At 42.0% G+C, this 6,194-nt stretch overlaps 1 long non-coding RNA gene across 1 annotated transcript in view; it reads left to right on the top strand.

Annotated features, from left to right (window-relative positions):
* The first annotated feature begins 372 nt into the window (after positions 1-372).
* LOC147004518 (uncharacterized) overlaps positions 373-6,194 on the top strand; it is a 116,044-nt gene continuing 110,222 nt past the window's right edge. The window contains exon 1 of the long non-coding RNA XR_015047075.1: positions 373-460. This is a non-coding gene — a long non-coding RNA (uncharacterized LOC147004518). The remainder of the gene's footprint in view (positions 461-6,194) is intronic.

Here is a 6,194-nt window from a genome sequence, read left to right as displayed (position 1 = left end):
GACATATCAGAATGATACAAAAGCTCAACTATGAGCATGACAACAATGTTTCTCTAGAACCTTGACGATATTTCCATGGAGACCTCCAGAGTCTGGAGAGTCCAGCCTGTTCATGTCTCTAAGAATGTTTTGTTCACAGCTTGAGCAAATCGCTGCTTCGTGGGTGGTGGCAGTTTCTCTTATGAGCATGCTTTCTGAGGTGAACATAACAAGAGAGACTTCTGCTTAGAGAGAAAGGAAGGGGAGGGCTGGGCAGAGCATTCCTAGTTTCTGATTAGAGAGAGGGGAGGAGCATTGTGGTTGTCATGGGAACCTGAGGCCTTTGTGGACACTCTTTTCCATGGAAACTAAAGGATGTAGTGCAAGCTGCATTCTCTGTAGCCAAGCTTTTGGATTCCCAGAGGTGATCACTTTAATCTCCCTGAGGGTGGGAACAAGGAAGCAGGGATCCCAGACCCAGGTAGGCTCCCTCCCACTTAGGGATTTGTGGCCAGTGTGTTGCTAGCAGCAGGAGAGGGACTTGGGACCATTCTTCCTCCTCAGAGGGAGCTGCTATGTACTGGGGTGCATAGGAGCCATTGCATGGGGGGACAAGAGGATGGGGAGATAGGACAGAATATAGTGTGCACGCTCTGATCCCAGTATTCCCTGTGTGAAACAGGCATGCCTGGTGGGAATTAAGTGGAAAATTCTAAACAATAGTCTAGGATTGTCCTGTATAGATGGCTCAGATGACTGACTGTTTACATATGCAGTCTCTCTCTCTCTCTGTCTCTCTTTCTCTCTCTCTCTCTCTCTCTCTCTGTCTCTGTCTCTCTGTCTCTCTCTCTCTGTCTCTGTCTCTCTCTCTCTCTCTCTCTCTCTCTCTCTCTTGCTTTCTAATTCTTGCTCGCTTGCTCTTGCTCGCTTGCTTGCTCCCTCCCTCCCTCCTCCTTTTGGAAGCTTTTCTAAGTTTCACAGAAATTCTCTAATGTATATGAGCTTTTCACCTTTTCTTCTAGTCGTGGACTTACTCTCTTTTTTTCCACCAGGCATTTAGAATAGTAATCATTTCCAGATTTTAAGGGTTTCTTTCTCCAGTTCTCCAATTATGATTTTTATTTTGTGTCTTCTTTGTGAAATCTTCATCTCTCTCCCTGCCCCTAAGTGACAGAGATTTTGTTCTGTGTATTCTGTTAAACAGTATATCTGTCTTTTTAAAATATCTTTGCATATGATACAAAGGAGGCCCTAATTTATATTTGTTTTTAAAAATTGTGATTTATTTGATGTGTGAGTGCTCTATCTGCATGTACACCACCAATTCACAAGAGGGCATCAAATCTCCATATAGATGATTGTGAACCACCACGTGTTGCTGAGAATTGAACTCAGGACCTCTGAAAGAGTAGTCAGTGCTCTAAAACTTTGAACTTCCACGCTTGGGCTTTGGGAATTGAACCCAGTCTTCAGGCCTGATTACATGTGTGTCTACAGACTGAACCATCTTGCCAGTCCTGTTTTCCTGTAGCCATTTGTATTAGTCACGATTCTCAAGAGTCTCAGGACTAAGAGAATGAATATGTTTGTGTATACATAATACATGCATACATTTGTACATAAATACATACATAAACTAATTTATTGGAATGACTTACAGGCTGTAGTATAACTAATCCTACAATGGCCAGCTATGAATGGGAAGTCTAAGAATCTATTCGTTGCAAGTCACATAAGGTTGGGTGCTTCATCTGGTCTTTTGCATAAGCTGGAATCCTGAAGAAGTTGCTCCAATAGGTATATGGCAAAGGAAGCACAAACAGGCAATAATAATAATAATAATGATAAACCTTTCCTTCTTCCACTGTCCTTATATGAGATTCCATCATAATGTTGGCCAAGACTACAGGTGTGCCTCAAGATCAGGATTAAAGGCAGGTATGGATTTGGAATTAGTGCATGTGTCATCCCAACTCAAGATCTGCATCAAAAACTTGTGTCTCCCAGCCTCAAGATCTGGGTCACAGTTGTGCTCTTTATTTCTTGATTTTAGTTCCTTTCGAGTTGGCAATGGACAATAGTGATCATTAATTACTAAAATATTCTAAATACTCCAGCTTTAGATTATGAAGCGTTTGTTTGCATCATCTCTATCAAATTGCATCCTTTTAATATTTAATTTTGCATTTTAACAGCCAAGAATGGAGTTGGTGTAGGTGAATGTTTCAAATTCATTGCAAAGTAAGTAGGTTGACTTGTATCATGTTTCAGAATTCCATATAGCTGTGATTAAGATCTACTCTAGATGATAAGTTTTGAAGATATTTTCATATAATAGTGTAAATTATTTTCAAGGATTTTTTTGCATCCAAAAGTAGTGTGTTACAATCTAATATTATTACTGATATTTTCCTTAACCTTTGTATCAGTTGGGTTTGTTGTGTAAGGCACTTTTTTCATTTTTTTATTGGGTATTTATTTCATTTACATTTCCACTACTTGGCCCTGTTGTTCCCCTGTACTGGGGCATAGAAAGTTTGCTAGACCAATGGGCCTCTCTTTCCACTGACGGCCAACTAGGCCATCTTCTGCTACATATGCAGCTAGAGCTACGGACTCTGGGGGTACTGATTAGTTCATATTGTTTTTCCACCTATAGGGTTGAAGACTCCTTCAGCTCCTTGGGTGCTTTATTTGCTTCTCCATTGGGGGCCCAGTGTTCCATTTTATAGATGACAATGAGCATCCACTACTGTATTCTACATGATAAGCCCACCAGTTGTGCCAGCACCATTTGTTGAAAATGCTGTCTTTTTTCCACTGGATGGTTTTTGCTCCCTCGTCAAAGATCAAGTGACCATAGGTGTGTGGGTTCATTTCTGTGTCTTCAATTCTATTCCATTGGTCTACTTGTCTGTCGCTATACCAGTACCATGCAGTTTTTATCACAATTGCTCTGTAGTGCAGCTTTAGGTCAGGCATAGTGATTCCACCAGAGGTTCTTTTATCCTTGAGAAGAGTTTTTGCTATCCTAGGTTTTTTGCTGTGGTGGTGCACAGCAGTAGGATTTGCTGAAGGTGGCAGAGGCAGGAGGATCACCAGTTCAAGGCCCCTGGGCTACACGTTTTTTTTTTTTTTTTTTTAATTCATTTTTAGCTGGGTGCCTGGTGCTAAAGAATGGCATAAGATTTCAAAAATGCCTACTGTCTTAGTTAGGGTTTTACTGCTGTGAACAGACACCATGACCAAGGCAAGTCTTATAAAAAACAGCATTTACTTGGGGTTGGCTTATAGGTTCAGAGGTTTAGTCCATTATCATCAAGGTGGGAGCATGGCAATATCCAGGAAGGCATGGCGCAGGAGGAGCTGAGAGTTCTATGTCTTCATTCAAAGGCTGCTAGTGGAAGACTGACTTCCAGGCAACTAGGGTGAGGATCTTATACCCACACCCACAGTGACACACCCATTCTAACCAGGTCGAACCTATTCCAACAAGGCCACTCCTTCAGATAGTGCCACTCCCTGGTCCAAGGATATACAAACCATCACATTCCACTCCCTGGTCCCCATAGACTTGTTCAAACCATGAGTCTATGGGGGCCATACTAACATAGCATAATGCAAAATGCATTCAGTCCAATTTTCAAAGTCCTCATAGTCTATAGCAGTTTCAACAATGTTAAAAGTCCAAAGTTCAAGGGCTCTTCTGAGATTCATTCAACTTAATTAACTGTAATCCCCAAAGCAAGGCAGGAAACCAGCTGGGCAAACTCCAAACTCTGCATCTCCATGGCTGATGTCAAAGTGGTCTTCAGAACTCCACTCCTTTTTCATCTTTGTTGACTGCAACAAACTGCTTTCTCCTGGGCTGGTTCGACTCCCTGTTTGCAGCTTTCCTCAGCATGTATCCCTTGGCTCTGGCATCTTTAACATCTTTGAGTCTCCAAGGCAATTTTCCATGTTACAGCTTCTTGTTTCAGTGTCTGGAATTCCACTTGATCTTTTGGACTCCTCCTAAGGGCTGGCATCACTTGTCCAGTTCTGCCTTCTGTAGCACTCTAAGCTCAGGTTGATCCACTCCAGTACAGCTGCTGTTCTTGGTGATCAACCTATGGTACTGATATCTGGGGTGTTCCACTCCAACTAGGCTTCACCAGTAGCCTCTCATAGACTCTCTTCAGGGTGCCAAGCCTCAAATCCTTTGCATGACCCCTTCAGTCCTGGGCCATCAACTACAGCTGAGGCTTCACCTTCTCCAATGGCCTTCCCTGGCCTCTCACAGTGGTAAGCCTCAGCTTCTCTCCATGATCCCTTCATCCCTTCATAAGCAGAACCACCTGAGTGACTCTTACACATTACCAAGTCCAGCCGCAGCATGAGGTACAACCTTGGGTATCTCTGGAACACAGCTTCTTTGTGCTCCCAGAAAACAATTTCCAGAAGATTTCACCTCAGCGATGCTGGTCTCTTCTTAATCACTACTATATTCCTTAGCTCCAGCTATCCAGCATCAATTTTGCCAGTAGTTACTTCCATTCTTAACTCTAGAGCCAGAGCCACATGGCTGAAGCTGCCAAGTTCTGCTGCTTACAGGAACAAGAACATGATCCCCTTGTACTATTACATTATCACTAGCTTTACCTTTTCTAAATCCTTCACTGCCTAAGCTTGGATATCCCGTTTCTTGCTCTGTAGATTGACCTTGAATGTAGAGATCAGCATGCCTGTCTCATGGGATTAAAGGTGTGTACCACCATGCCTGGTTCTAAATTCAGCTGGGTAGTGTCTTGCCTCAAGCTCCCAATCCCTTAATCTGTTATTTCCTAGAACACAGGATTTTGCTCCATTTCACTTCCTGATATGGCTTTAATACTCGAACCATATATTTTATATTTTGCCTTTCTAAGCTTGCTATGCTTGTTCAAACTTCTCTTTGTGAGACTTAACCAGAGAACAAAATTTCTGCTGGGCTTTTTTGAAACTTCCTTTGTCAATGCAATTAATGCGATTAATCCAAGTCTCTTCACATTAGCTCAGGCAGACTTTTCAGACAAGGGTAAAAAGTAGCCACATTCTTCACCAAAATACCACAAAAACAGTCTCTATGCCACATACTGAAATTCTTCTCCTTTGAAATCTCTTGGGCCAGGTCAACACATTTCAAATCACTCCCAGCAACAAAGTCTTCCATATTCCTACTAGGATGACCCATTAAGCCCCATTTAAAGCATTCCACTGAGTTCCAAATTCAAAGTCCAAAAATCCACATTCTTTCAAATAAAAGCATGGTCAGGCCTATCACAGCAATACCGAACTCCCAGTACCAACTTCTGTGTTAGTTAGGGTTTTAATGCTGTGAACAGACACCATGACCAAGGCAAGTCTTATAAAAAAACATTTAATTGGGGTTGGCTTGCAGGTTCAGAGGTTCAGTCCATTATCAACAAGGTGGGAGCATGGCAGTATCCAGGAAGTCATGGAGAAGGAGGAGCTGAGAGTTCTATGTTTTCATCCAAAGGTTACTGACTTCCAGGCAACTAGGGTGAGGATCTTATACCCACACCCACAGTGACACATCCATTCTAACCAGGTCACACCTATTCCAACAAGGCCACACCTTCACATAGAGCCACTCCCTGCTCCAAGGATATACAAACCATCACACCTGGCAAGGCAAGTGTTTTGGCACTGAGCTTCATCCTCAGGCAATAACTTCTTAGCCAAACTCATGTCCCAAATATCGGGGTAAGTATTAGTCATGAAGTCAACAAAATTGAGATTATCTCAAGTAAATTTATGTGAAAATCAATAAGGATATATATTTTAAACTATGACAAAGGGCTGGAGAGGTGACTCAGCTATGAAAAGCAGTTTTTGCTCTTCCAGAGGACCACAGTTTGCTTACCAGTACACACATTTGGTGACTCCCAACTGTATAGCTCCAGTTCCAGGGGCATTTAAGAGGTTCTCGTATGAACTCTGAAGGCCCCAGGGACACTCATGATGCACAGTCATACACACAGAGAAATCATGCATACACATGTTTAAGAAGCCAAACAATAAAAAGAAATCCTTAAACTAAAAGAAATTGTCACATCAGACCAAATGTTAAGATCATGCATACTTTGGTTATCATATCGAATTTAACAGGCAAGTACTTAAACTGTAATCTCACTTTCTCAGAAGACTGCATGTAATTAAAAAAGCACCATTAT

Source organism: Mus caroli, unplaced genomic scaffold (assembly GCF_978045245.1).
Source record: "Mus caroli unplaced genomic scaffold, Mus_caroli_1 scaffold_5, whole genome shotgun sequence".
Taxonomy (NCBI): Eukaryota; Metazoa; Chordata; class Mammalia; order Rodentia; family Muridae; genus Mus; species Mus caroli.
This window is presented reverse-complemented; position numbering and strand designations above follow the sequence as displayed.